Source organism: Solanum pennellii, chromosome 12, assembly GCF_001406875.1.
Source record: "Solanum pennellii chromosome 12, SPENNV200".
Classification (NCBI taxonomy): domain Eukaryota; kingdom Viridiplantae; phylum Streptophyta; class Magnoliopsida; order Solanales; family Solanaceae; genus Solanum; species Solanum pennellii.
Window position 1 is genome coordinate 70675819 of NC_028648.1, and position 15427 is coordinate 70691245.

At 33.9% G+C, this 15427-nt stretch overlaps 1 long non-coding RNA gene across 1 annotated transcript; it reads right to left on the minus strand.

Annotated features, from left to right (window-relative positions):
- Positions 1–240: 240 nt before the first annotated feature.
- LOC107007474 lies at positions 241–2801 on the minus strand. Its single transcript, XR_001455103.2, has 2 exons — positions 1933–2801; positions 241–382 (listed from the first exon to the last, which is right to left on the minus strand). It is a non-coding gene; the product is annotated as an uncharacterized LOC107007474 (long non-coding RNA).
- Positions 2802–15427: the final 12626 nt, after the last annotated feature.

The window sequence follows — 15427 nt, forward strand, 5'->3', positions numbered from 1 at the left end:
AATTAAAATGTTTGGCTAAAAAAATTTAACTTGACCTTTTGAAAATTAAACAATTCTTATTGTCACAATCATTTTAAAGGGGAAAGGAAGAATATTAACTTATTGACTAGGTGAGATATTTTCTTTCAAATTTTGTCTTTTAACTCCCTTTAAAGATCGCTGATTTTAGTAGAATTTGTCAAAACGAAATGACATCTCTTGGGGGGTTTGAATTCTTCGACCTTAAACTAACGGCAGATATTAGCAAGCAAGAACTAAATGTGATAAAGTGAAGAAAGGAAAGACAGTTGAGGTCCAAATCTGGTTTATGTTCGCCGGGACCAGTATTTGGATCCATTTTGTTTTTAGACCTTCCGCCCACGTCAATCGTACATGTCCTAAACTAAGAAGATAATAATAATAATTAAAATGACAATGTCTTAGACCCAAATAACAAAATACAATTATTTCTTCATGCTCATTCCGCCCCAAAACTTGTTCATCAGTCTTTGGTGGGATGACTCCCCAAAATTGCAAAAGGAGTGAGTTCTTAGCGAACTCGGGCAGATTTCACATGCAAAGTGGGGTGAAAAAAAAGGTTAATATATATCCAACCAACATAAACACATAAGCGGATAAATTACTTCACTAGAAAAATTCGCGTTCTAACTCAAAAATGAGTAAATTAAACTTATTTAGCCCATTCAGAGCGGTATTTAAAATGTGAATACTCCATAGGAGCAATTAAAAGGGTCCAATTAGATACTTAATCACTAATTATTAACGAACGACTATGCTAAACTAAAAATATATGTATGGCAGGCAGAATCATAGACTGGAAACAAGAAATAAAATTAGTAGCTAATAATAGCATTTTAAAGATGATTACCCAATAACAAACATAACTATTATCAAAGGGTGTTGCAACAAATTGATTCTCACGAAATACTTAACTACCAACCCAAATTGAAACATAAAGAAACGGAAGCCACCGCGAAACCAAAAACTTCTAAGGGGCAAAACAAATGCCGCTAGGAACTAATATACAAATTCCTACAATCAATTCTTGAAGCAACTAGAGAGAACAACAACATAAACACATACACATATAAAATAAGAAAAATAAAAATAAGAAAAAAATAAAGAAAAAGATCGGCAGCCAGTTGACTCAAAATAAAACAAAGCAGATACTCAAATGCTACACTGGACATGGAACTTATTATGGTGTGATTAGAAATAAGCTAAAATTTTCCATCATGCTAAACAATTATCAGAAAAGGGAGCAGGCATCAACCTTGGAGGAGAACATTAACTGGAGCAAAAGGAAATCTTCCAAAAGTTAACAAGAACTCACATGTCTTGAAAGGCAAAAATATAAGAAGAAAAGCAAGAAATCTATAGCAGCTTCATCAAGGAAAGCAACCATACTAACAAAAGAAAAGCATTTAACAGTAACAAAAGAGAAACTTTCCAGAAATCAGGTCATATTACAAGCATGATCCTCCTAACATGAATAGGTATTGCCAAACTCAGAGATGAAATGATATGAGGTTAAGCAGAGCTAAAAAATCAAGAAAATAGCCCACAATAACTAAGAATTCAACTTCTCAATCGACATGAAATCCTTAACGAAATGGAGAAGATACATAACATGCCAAACGAACATAAATAACACAACGAATAACAATCGACATTTAACCAGGTAAACTAAATATAAGAGATCAGCAAAATAAAGTTGGATAAACATAGGAAACAACACAGCTAAGCACAAGCCAGTGACAATAAAAAGAAATACTACTAGCAGACAAACGAAATCACTAAAGAATCACAAGTACGACATATAGCTATATCAAGAACTCAATAACCAACAACAGCAACACAAATCTCCAGAACGCTTGAATGCCATTTCGAAATATAGAGGACGAGAAAATATTAAGGAGGAGGAGATGTTACCTTCTTCTGGGTAGCGACTGGGACAAGAACGAGCAGGATGAACAGCGCCTTTCACCAACAAAGGGGAACTCGAAAACATGAAAGATCAACTAGAACTCCGTGCAGAACTTCAGACTCAAACAGATGTACTTTCAACTAATTTTCGTAAAGTTTGCTCTCAATATTAGAGATAGAGATCTTCCAACTAAAAATCTTCAATCACAAAAAATAAACTCTCACCCTTTTCACCTCTATTTCTCGCCTTTTTTTCTCTTGATTTTTCCTTCTTTTCCCACAAAAATCGTCCAAATCCTCTTTTTGACCTCTTCCCCCTTTCTAACCGTGAAGAAAAGGAGTCCTTATGGCATGAAAATTAGGGTTCATTTTTGTTTTACGAGGGAGGGGAAATTGGATAAGGGAAAGGTTAGAGTTGGAATTGCAACTCGATTCTCAAAATCAAAATTCTCCAAGGACGAAGGAAAGTTGTCCATCGTATGAAAATTCAGCCAAATCCTAGAATGTCTGGACGGGGCAGTGGCGTGGACGGCTCGGATCGTCTCAATTATCCTTGTTGTGAGAAGTGGCTTGATCTCACTCTACAAGGACGATTCTGTATGGATCTGGTGTGTTGAAGCTCGTACAAAATGGAAAAGGACACGAGGAAGAGGAAAAGAAATCGCAATTTACTGCCTGTATTCTTCGTTTGCTTTCGTCGATCTCTATTAGACGCCGTGTATTTGCTTGTTGCTGTCGTGAATTCCGTCATTGGAATCGTGAACCACACCAATGGAGTCGCGTGAATTATCGGGTGAAGCGGTGTTGCTTTCACACATCTATTGTTAAAGAAGAGCGGCAGGTCAGGTCGAGAAAAGGGTGTGGACTGGGTCAGATTTGGGGTTATTTGGAATTGGAAGAAAAAAGGATTGGGCCTGGGATTTATTGACAATATTAGGAATGGGCCTTGGAATAATTGGTTTTGAAGTAATAGGCTGTCGAAAAATGAATAGGAGCCCAAAATTTGGTCTTTAAAATTAGTAAATTAGTCGAATTTTGAGCTACTTGATGAATTCCGCTTAAATAAATAAAAAGGATAATTTAAATTTAATTGAGTAATAAGCTTATTAATTTTTAATCGAAACTAAATAATCGGCTTAATTATAAAATAACTAATTCAAAATGTAAACTATTATATAACTAAACTAATCAGCAACATATTTATAAAAAAAAAATCTTTTTGAGACAATTTTCGAGTTATCATAAAATACATTAATTATATACATAAATAGGTAACTCATATGCATTATCTAGTAATTATAAAAGCGGTGAAATTAATTTAAAATAACTTAAAAATAAATTAAACTTTATAAAATCTAATTATTTCAAATAGTTTAGAATTAAGAAGTTCATTAATTAATTTCTATAGGGGAGGGTCAAAATTGGGTGTCAACATTACCCTTTCTAGGGTAGGGGCACGGTACGATGTCATAACTCTCTTATGCTCCCTCACTCCTTGAAGAAGAGCGAAGAACTGATCTTTCCAACCAGTCTTTCTAAACCTGAAAAAGACTTTGGCTACGATTCAATCTCGAAAGCCCAAACTTCATAAAAGGTGACTGACTCTTCCACTCTACATGAGCATCCTCTCCTTTTTATTCTTATTCTATATAAGCGAATAGATCTTTGTGATTCAACCGATTCGATTCTCGTTCTCACCCTCGTCGAAGTCACTTTTAAGGACAGAAGCGCACCCAAACCTCGTTCTTTTGTATTATTAGTTTTTCGAAATAGATAATATACATATATGATCAGATTCATATGTAGGTATGTACTTCTTAGAGTTGGACACATAATTCCTAATTCAAATTGAAATGTATAACGATCTGGGAAATAAGATTTTCCCTATTTTAAAAGAGAAAAAAAATGAAAAAGATCGAATTCTACTGAAAGCTATTGAGAGTAGTATGCCTACCGTTGGAGAAGAGAGGTCGCAAGGGTTAAGCCTCACATGAACGAGAAAGACATTATTGAAGTATTTATGCGAATTCAAGAGTCATAGTACTACATTAGGATGATACGCATTTTAGGAGGAAAGTTCTGTGAGATAGTCAAAATTGGAGAAGCTATTGAAGACGATCTCAAGACTAGAAAAATCATCCAAATGACTCCTCGAGATGAATCCTCAGTACCACTGAGAAGGAAGAGGGAAAATGTTTCCTCTATAACAGATGAATCGAGCAAAAAATCAAAAAGGCATGCCAATGTCAATGTTCGAAAGCCTTTACCATCCAAAACCTACCCTTTATCTCCACAAAATCCTTACACCATCCAACCAAACTACCAAAAGCTCCACCACCATATTATTCAAATTATCAAGATCCATTACCAAATTATCCAAATGGTCAATCAAGTTACCAAGCTGCATCGCCAAATTACCCAAATGCCCATCATAGATAACAAGCTCCGCAATACCTAATTTTCCAAAAACCAGCACCTACTCATAAAAATCCTCTAAGTTATCATCAAGTACCTCCACCTCCACCTCCACAAAATAGTTACAATCTCTCCCGTCCAAAACGTGATAATAAATCTTCTCGAGTCTTTACTCCTCCTTTGGTTGAAAGTCGAACCCAACTTTTCGAGAGATTGAAAATTGCTGGTCTGATTCAAACAATTGATCAAAAAAATGTCAATGTCAATCCCAAACATTATAGGCACGATCTTCGTTGTGCTTAACATTTAGGAGTAAATGGACACACCCATGAAGATTGTATCAACTTGAAGCATAAAATTCAAGACTTGATTGATCAAAGATTTTGTGACTCTTCGTGGAGGATCACTATTAATACGATTGACCCAATGTCTTAAGCACCTTTTCCTCGAAACGCCCTGAATTATTTCCAACTACCTCCCCCCTCAGCAAGGCCATCATGATCCTTGTCCAAGGTTTGAGAGGAAGCCCGCTAGAATCTTCACTCTGCTCATTGAAAGTTGAACGAAGCTATTCGAGGGATTGATTGTGGCAGGTCTTATGCATCCACTTGGACCCAAACCGGTTAACACTAACTCAAGGATTTACAGACCGAATCAGAGGTGCGCATATCATTCGAATTGTGTTGGACATAATATTGAAGACTGTATCAATTTAAAGCACAAGATACAACACTTGATTGAGCATAATGTGTTCAAGACCACTACACCCAACATCTATAGTAATCCTCCGCCAAACTATGGAGATGCCACTATAAATATGATAGAGATAGAGGATAAGTGGGGCATGGTAAAGGCGATAGTTCCGACTGGTCTTGAAAACCTTGAGAAAGTTGTGGCTTCTCCGAGCATAAGTGACAAACACAATTTCACGGGCATGACACCCCCCAAGCTTTTGCTTCTGTGTCAAGAGAGGGTCTGAAAAAGAAGGGGATTAATCGTGTTCCACCAAAGTCTTTGCCTCATTTACGTCAGACCTTTCTGGTAAAGGAATACGCTAATGATGATGGTCATGGAGAAGGAATTGGGAATCTTTGTGAAGAAGGCAACGTTGCGCCCAAGAAGATGATCGAGACACCAAGCATATGAGACGCCAAGCCAATAAAGAAAATTCATAATTGGACTTCCACTCTGCTCTTTATCTCTCGCTCAACTTGATAGACAAAGATGAATCTTATGCTATTTTCAAAATTGGTGGTAGTCGAATGAGGCTCAGAACCCACATTTTATGTTACTTTGTCTAATAATGTTTTAATTTTCCTCGCAATGTTTTGAAAAAGTCAAAATGACCCATGGTCATAGTCACAGTTCGTATTTTTTTATTTTCAATGAAAGGCTCTTCTATCGCAAAAAATTATTTTGCTTGCTTAATTTTTTCTATCTAACTTTTCAGTAAAAATATTTTTTAAACCTGGCGATATCACATCATGTCACAAGCTGAATGAACAAAAAAGGTACATGAATATGAGTTTGAAAGGTATGACGAGGAGATAATGATATTCGAACACCTTGTCAAATGATTTGACACAGTTCGAGACTCAAGCTAAGCCGAATCTGGATGAGACAAAAACTGTAAATCTAGAAAAGGATGATTGTGTCAAAGAAGTAAAAATTAGGGTCTATTTGAGAGAAGGTCAGAAAAGAGAACTCATCACTTTTCTTAGAAAATGCATTGATGCATTTGTTTGATCATATGTCGTGGTTGAACAAAGACATTCATCTCAAGTTGCAAATCAACTCGGATTTCATGAAGAACAATTATATTTGAAGATTTAGAGTTTCTTTTATTTATTTCCTGTAATTGTATCATTTTCTTGTAATCGTCCTATGTTTTATAGTTCAAAAATTATCTCTTGTAATGAAATAAGTCTGACCTGAATTCTCAAGAATGAGATACGTAGGCGGCCTATGTCGGGTTCGGTCACCCCTTTATATTTTTTCAGTATTTACCTTTTGTATTTGAAGTATGTTCGACCTATATTCTCAAGAATGAGATACGTAGACGGCCTATGTTGGATTCGGTCTATTCTTTATTTTATTTTTTTTATTTTTGTTAATCCCTGAGAAAGGGAACTACGTTTGACCTGATTCTTTTCATAACGGGATACGTATGCGTCATACCGGCTCGGTCATATCTCCTGTAAGATTTCAATTATTCCTTTATAATAGAAATCGGGACAGAATTTTGTAGAGAGGCTCAGAATTTCTCAAGAAGAATATCTCTCCAATGAGTCAAGACTGAAGTTACATTGAGGATTCTAAATGGGACAAAATTTTTGAGAAGATCTCAAAAGTTCCATAATTGGTTCATCAATAGTTCAAGATACGCTAAGACAGTTAACAGGGCCAGAAATTTTTGAGAATGACCTCAAAAATTTGCATCTTGGCTGCATTGGAGATTTAGGATAGTTGTGAATAACTCCAGCAAGATCAGGAGATCAGAAGTAACTTAAAGTGATCCCAAACGTTGTTTTTAAATTTAAGAAGTAATCTTCAACAATCTTGGACATTTGAAGAGACAAATTGCCCAAACTTAAACAATCTTTTCAACAAGTTGTCTGATAGATCTCGACATATCAACCTCAAATGCGTTCATTAAGCTTGATGTGACATATTAACGAAGCATCATCATCCTATCAATGGATCATCAATGAAGAATCATCATCCTATCAAAGAAGTATCAAAATCATTTTTCTAGTGGATCAACATCATCCTACCAATGGATCATCAACGAAGCATCATCATCCTATCATGTAGCAGCATTATCGTACCAATGGATCGTCATCATCCTTCCAATGGATCATCATCTTTATATCAATGAAGCATTGTTATTCACATCATATCAAGTCTTCATCTACTGCGTCAAAACTGATAGAGGCTGACGTCATAATATTTCCTAAGTACGGTAAAACATATCATTTTTCTATTAAAATTACAGCTTCTGCTAACAAGTTTATTTCATACTTTGTCGAAAGCATCAAAGTGGATGAATTATCCAAGCAAACCACAGGTGCGGAAGACATCACAAAAGATGCATCATAATGCAGAACTTTTCTTAACGTGAACTAAGGTTCATTATAGTTGGACAATCATCAAGTCATTCACCTCGTTAAAGTTGGATAATCATCGAGCCATCCACCTCATTACACTTGGATAATCCTTGATCTATCTAGCTCGTTGCAGAGATCAACATAGTTTGTCATGCAGAAGACAGACAATGACATCTTCAAATCCTTAGCAAATCATGAGTTGTAAAGAACATACTCTTTCGAAAGCGGTATCCATTATCTTTTACTCTTGTTACTTCTTTATTTTCTCATCAAGTTGAAAAAGATATTTTTGCATATCCATTAAGATATACTCATTTGTTGTATGAATGATCTTTCTTTATTTTCTTACTCAAACCGCTAGCTAAAACGGCACTATGTCTACTAATCATTTACTTTGAGTGTGCAGAGATATGTTGAACATATCTATATGATGTCTTTCAAACCAAGGAGATAACTGAAAATTATCATAAGAGATGCTACCACTTTTTTAAATATAGGTTTTGCTAAAAATTTTGTTTCAGTCTTTGTCGGGAGCATCCAAGATGACGAATTCTCAAATCAAACCACATGTGCGGACAACATAAAAGAGGACGCAGCAGAATGTGGAACTTTTTCTTAGCAGCGAACTGGGACATAGTCAGAAGAGGAGTGCCAAACTCCTAGGATGCGAGCTGAGAAACGACTTCCACCACCATCAAACCACACCCCAATTAGAAGGCATGTGGGTTTGTCTTTAGATTAATCGATTTCAGTTTAGCATACTGAAAAATATGTTTTTACTGGATGAAATGTTCTTATCTGAGTGATAATACACAGAGGTTTGGAAATTATGTTAGCATAAGTTCTTACTTATGGATTTGAAGAGCTCCACATTCATAACTATGAGGTTGCAAGCCTCTTTTTCATTCTCGACTAACTTGTCACTCCTCCAAAACTAAATGTTATCTTGCATAATAGATTCCTTTTTCAACTGATCAAGTTGAACTACAAACAACTTGATTCCTTGAGACGAGGGATATGTAGGCGAGCTCAATGTTGAAACTCGGATATATTTCCTTTTATGCTCTTAAATCTTGTTCTCGAGCATTCTGGTCTTAGCATAGTATGATACAAGGATAGCTTTTATATTCTTTCAAGATCGTGCGTAAAAAAAAGCATATCAAACTACAAGTGGCCTGATTTCTCATATAGCGTGAGATATGTAGGAGACCCATTTTAAGGTTCGGCCATAATTCATAATGTCCGTATCAAATACCTTTTTCAAAAAAATGTATATGTGGTTAGTCAAATGGGATTAGTCAATTTCATTTTCCTCGAATTTCTTGCATCAATCCAAGTTAAATGAGGGACAACTGTTGACACCCAATTTTCTTGGTGATGTGTAGGTATCTTCCTTATTTTTGTGAAAATAGTTAGAAAAATTTAAAATGGTCTTGTTACATATTAGATTCTAACATTGGGTTTTAATAGATTTTAAGAGTTAAGAACATTTTAAAATAGATTTTAAAATTGGATTGGTCAAATATCAACCCTTAGCGTGTTTATTATAGTTACTGCAAAGCCTTCATATAAATTCAGTCAATGGGTCCATTCGGTAGTAGTTTTTTCCCTCATAAATATTATACTCTTTATGTGTCTGAGTGGTAACATTTAAATGAGATTTCGCAATGGTAGGGAGTATAAATGGTTGGCCATGCTATTTGTATTATTAGAGTATGTTGCCTACCTTTGGGATCTAATCTTGTTAACCTTGGTAAAAATGTTGCTAAAATGTCACTGTGTTGTCTTTATTTTTATACTTGCTAAGGATCTTTTCTTTAATTCTTGATGCATTGATAAATGCTAGTAGAAGTTTATATCTCTGTTTGGACCTTTGAGTCGTATATGCTCCTTTGTAGCATTCTAAATTACAACAGTAGCACATGTTTGGAATTCTGCACATCTTGGCATTAAATTCAACGAGTCGTTACTTATGTTCTTTTCTTCTTTTTGCATGTGGAATTTTCCATCTAGGTCCTCATGGACTCTATCTTTGCATTTCAAAAGAGGACACAAAAGCCCTAAAATTCTCTTATCGAGTCAACCAGGTTACAAAATTGAAGTACAGATCTCGTAGTTGAAAGAATATAAAGCAGATCAAGAAATTGAACACTATAAATTTCAAAAGTTGTATCTTGTTATTTTGGGCCTAAGCCCTTGTGATTTTACTTGTTATTATCTTGTTAGTTTAGGACAGGTGCAAGATGGGCCTAAGTCCCAAAGAAATAAAATTTAAATTTAGTTTAGGAGAGGTGCAAAGGTGGCAAGATTTTGGTCAAAGGCCAAAGACAAAAATGGTCTCAAGTACTGGCCCTGGAAAATAAATCCAGAGTTGTGCCCAAATCTTCTTTCCCTGTCTCATTTATTCGTTATGGATATGTTTTATATGCTTATTTAATTTTAAGGTTTCGAAATATTCAAACTCCCAAAAAGTTAGCCATTTGAATTAATCAGTTAAAATCAAGTAAATATTTTACTTTCACTTAGTCAAACATGCCTATCTTTTGAAATATTAGCCAAATAATTAATTGTCAGATGACCGCATGTTAGCGGGCATTTAGGGTGCTTTGAAACACTTCCCAAAATACTAATATGAACCTCGAACCCCCTTTGATATTTTAAATTTATTTCCTATTTTAATTATTGAAAATTGGTTTTCTTAATTTTCCTTTAAACATTAAGTGGCGACTCTAAACCTGCCTTGTCTAATAGTTTCTATTTCTAAACAACATTCATTATAACTCAAGTCTCCATAAACCATGTAGCCATTGGTGTTACTAAAAGATCATACTTTTTAGATGATCACTTAAGTTAAACTAGTGGATCCACTTAGTTACGTAGTTCTATATAGGACAGTTTTGGCAGCATGGGCAAGATGATGTATCACTACTTAGGCTCATAGTGGTGGTTGTTGGTTAGAAAATCTCCCACAGAAACTATGTTAATTCATTATTTAAGTAAAGTTGATTTTATTATTGCATTTTCTTTCATAAACTATATATTGAATGTGTCTTATTTCTATATAATGAGTAAGTTATTCATTGAGTTAAGAAGAGTCAAGGTAAGTGTTCCTTTCACATTTCTTTCAAGCTTAAGTTTTGTTAAGCATTCCAACTCGCATACTCGTACATTCAATATAATGATGTCAGTTGGCCTGCATCGTCATATGATGTAGAGGCAGGTAGCTTGGATCGTCATCCGGCGTACCGTTGATCTAGTTAGCAACTCAGAGTCAGTTGGTGAGCCTCCTTACATTCCGGAGGACATCTTTTATCGCTTGATTTTCATTTTTCAATTGTTAGGATGACTGGGCATCCTGTCCCAACATCCATATACATATAGTATAGTTTTTTAGTCTTATTCATTTCGGTTGTAAACGTTTAAGACATGAGTTGCCACTTTTTCTAAGTATTACCTTTAAGTTATTTTCATTAGTTATCTCTTGTGTTTAAGTCTTCTGCTGTGTAAGTAAACCAGATCAAGGGTCCGCTCGAGGCCAGCAATGGTTTTTGATTGCCAGTCCCACCCAGGGTGTAGGCTCGGGGCGTGACACCGTAATATTTTCTATTACTTTTAAATTTTAGATTTGAATCAAATTTAATAATTTAAAATGTAATTTACATATATTTGATACAACTTTAATTACAAAATTTTCCTTTTGGGTAAGAAATTTAAATTGTAATACCTTTTTAACATCACATGAATATTTTAGTGATTATCATATTATAATCACTAAATATTTTCTAATTTTCTTGTAATGATTTATGCGTTGAATTAACTTTTGAAAGGAAAATCGAATGATATATCATATAATTGAGAAATGGGTAATTACCAAAAAAAAATTATCATCAAATAATATATATTAATATGAAAAGCGGGTCAATTTTGTGAGAAAATCTTTTTACTTGGGAACTAACAAATAGATAATGAAGTATTATATTTTGCGTGTGATGGTATATTTTTTTGTCTTATTTTTATACGTCTATTGACGATGGACTAACAAAGAACTGAGTCTTTAAATAGTATTTTGAAGAGTGATGTTGTGAAAATGTATTGTTTATGTTTTTTGTGTATATATTTCACACATTTTTTATAGTATTTTTTTCATAGAAATATTGTTTATAAAGAATGAAAATTACATATTTTTTAAATTCTACTTATTCGTTTTATTATACAAACATTAAATTATTGATAATTTATATGAAATAAAAATGCAACTTCAAAAATCCGATAAAAAATATTTTTTAACAACCTATACTATAAAACTTTAACTGCACATTAGTGCTTCATATCGAAGTCCAAAAAATGTGCAATCATAAAACAATACAAGTTTATAACTTTTCTTCTTTATTTTGATAGATTTTTGGAAGATTACAATTATTTTCGATAATTTAAGTCATTGACGCAAGCCAAAATGTTTTTAGTTGTTTTTGACATGCATATGTATATTTTTTTATTAATTTTTAAATTTTTTTCGTACATTTACGAAAAAATAAACTTTGATTTTTCTTCCGGAAAGCTATTTTTCAATATTTTAAAATCATTTGTGCGAGTCGATAAACTTTTTAAGTTGTTTTTATATTTTTTGTTGATTTTATACTTTTGAATCATTTACAAAAAAAAATATTCTTTTTTTTGAACATCATTATTATCCATATTTTAAAGTCATTGGTTTACCTCAAAAAAATTGAGGTTTTTTCATATTTTATATATATATTTTTGAGGATTTTTCACATATTTAAAATATTTATGAAAAAGTTAAATGTTTTTTTCTTGAAACCATTAATTTCGATATTTTAAAGTCATTGGTGCAAGTCAATTTTTTTAAGTGTTCTTATATTTTCTTTATATTTTTCTTCATTTCTATATTTCGGGCATTTAAAATCCATTATTTTCTATATTTTAAAGTTAATGGTGTAAGCCTATATTTTTTTGAGGGGTGTTTTATATTTTACTTGATTTTTTATTTTCGAGACATTTATGAAAAAAAAATGCATTTTGTTTAAACCAATATTTTCGACATTTTTGAGTGTCATGCATCGCGTCGCCCTCGCAATTTACAAAGTATCACTATGGGCGGAAGTCGTCCCCCGTAAGCCCTCAGTGCGGGATTGACCTAAATATGAGTCTACGCGACAAACATCGCGTCAAGTGGTGGTTGAAACTCAACTCTCTTTGTTGTCGTGACTAGAACCCTTCGTAAGTCCATTTTTTCATACAATTATGAAGAAAAAAATTAGATCTTTTTTAAATCATTATTTTTGATATTTTAAAATCATGCGTGCAAGTAAAAATTGAAGTATTTTATATCTTCTTTATATTTTTCATGATTTTTACATGTTTCGGGCACTCAAGATTTTCATTTTAACCATTATTTTTGATATTTTTGTAACAGCCCGTATTCTACGTGTACTAGCTCTATTTATATAACACTTATAAATTGTCTTGTGGTATAGTTATGGATTCGGTTTCCTATGCGACCAGCGGCAATAGAATAGGTTTAAAGTGAACTTTCCATAGATTTTGATGGGACCCGATTAAGTGGATGTCGATAGAAGTAATTAAACTTGAGATCATAAGGTGGTATTTGAGTCTAAAGTATAAAGTGACATAGTGTATATAAGTTCTAAGTTATGTTTAAGTTATTAAGGTTATAAATGGAATAAAATATTGAGGTGCTTTCTTGACTTCACTAAGCTAGTAGGTGACAAGTAGGTGCATCACCTACTTTGACTTATTGACCAACCAAAGGACCAAGTAGGTGCATCACCTACTTTGACTTATTGACCATCCCAAAGGACCAGGTATGTGCATCACCTACTAAGACTCTTTTTACCATGTTATTGGGCCAAGTACACTACACCTATTTGCATTAATTTAGCCCAAGTTGAATAGAATAGTAAGGGGGGAAATGGACAACCAAGACCCTATCTTTCCAAACCCACAAGAAATAATTTTAATGGAAACTAGGTGCATCACCTACTTAAATGTGTGGCCCAAATTAAATACACATGTTGGTTGCAAATGAAGTACAAGGAAGGTGGCAAAAGGGCCAATGTTCTCAAGTCCAAAATGTCCAAATGAAAAGTCCAAGTAGGTGGGTCACCTACTTGACAAATTATGGCCCAAAATGAGTGAGAATGTCGGCCAAAGTAGGTCCCTTTAAAAGCGATTGATATCAGCTTTTACCAACCATTTTTACTTTGACAATTTTTACTTTGACAGAAAATCTGATTTCTAGAGCTTCCTCTCTTCTCTCTTAGATTCATACAACAGCCATTAAATACCATTAGGCTTCTTGAATAAAAGTCAAGCTATTGGAAGGTATAATTTAAGACAAGTTAAGGAGGACAATCTTTACCTTAAAGAATCCAAGTCTTAGCAAGTGAAAGTTATGTCCAGCAAGGCATGCTGCTGCAATTTTCTCCCTCTTGTGCTTGTGTTAATTAGGACACTCAATATGTGCTAGTGAGTTGGAAATTTTTAACTTTTACATGGTGAATATTGGGGAGAATGTTCTAGTGATTAATTCATGTTGGGACTGCCGTGGTGGGGAGTCCTCTTTAAATTAAGCTATAGCTTTTTTGAGCACTTTAAAAGTAATGTTAGATCTTCAAGTGCTGGGGATCACAAACCATGATTCATATTGCTTATATTATATTATTATGTTCAAATATTGTTTTATATATGTTATGATAAGGGATGTGACTGGATGTGCGGGCAAGTTATGGAGACATTAAAGGACTTAAATATTGCAAGGAGTTTCGGGCAGGACCTGATACGAAGGTTGTACAGTATATAGACACGATTAAAGGGATAGGGAAGGAAAGAAAACACTCTCTAGATATATTGCAGCTTACTACTTCGTTACTATTTGGGTGTGATCAAGTCGCTCAAACTGATTATTAGCTACTAATACTAGTCTTACAACTTATTTATTGTAGATTAGTGATCTGAAGAGAAAGAGCTTAAGTCATACGTTTTAAATTGTATAGCAACGTATGTAAGGCTATTTGATTTCCTAATTCTTTGGCATGAACCCAAAACTTGAATTACAGAAAGTAAGCTTTCTAAGTGCCCTTGGTAGTGACTGATCCATATTGCACTCATACTCCCTAGAGCATTGAAGTGAGTACTCTAATATGAGTTTTTACTAAATGTGCGTGTTTACTCTACCAAGTGTTAGAATGCAAGGTTTAAACTTGTTTCATTGTAAAAGTACCCATGACACGTATTTCCCTCATATAAGTCAAAGGGATCCTAGATTACATATGGTACAATCTGCATATATCATGCCAACTTGCCTCAATTGTTTATAGATATGTCATCTTGTCACATGTTCATAGGTTCCCTTTCTTTGTTATTAATCCTATTGTGTTAGACTATAATTTTACCTTACATGATCACTACTTGCTCAATTGTACGTTTATATGTATTTACTTGGAATATGTATTCATCTTTAAGTTGAATCTGCCCACATTCCCCCTCGGTTCCACATTCATGAACACATTGTATTTGTACCATATCGAGTTCAAATATCTTGTCTAAATGTTAAATGACTTCACTAGATATGTGCTTCAGTTTGAGATGTCAAAATGATTACCGAGTCATATAAGCTCCTAAGTATTACATTCATGTCACATTTGCTTCCAATGTCATTGTTATTATCGTAAGTCCATATTTATATGTCTTCAACTACTGGTCCATAGTTCTAAATCTAAACAAGTATTATGATCACCAAAACAACAATCACAAACAAGTTATGAACATCAAAAATAACAATCTCAAAAGAGTTATGATTATACAAAGAATAATCCCAAAAGAGTTATGAACTGATCAATGATACGCTCAAACTTACTTCTCAAATAAGAAGTAAAGCGGTCGTGTCAAGTAAATAACCCAACTAGTGAGGTTGGGATCGTTCCCACGAGGAAAATAGT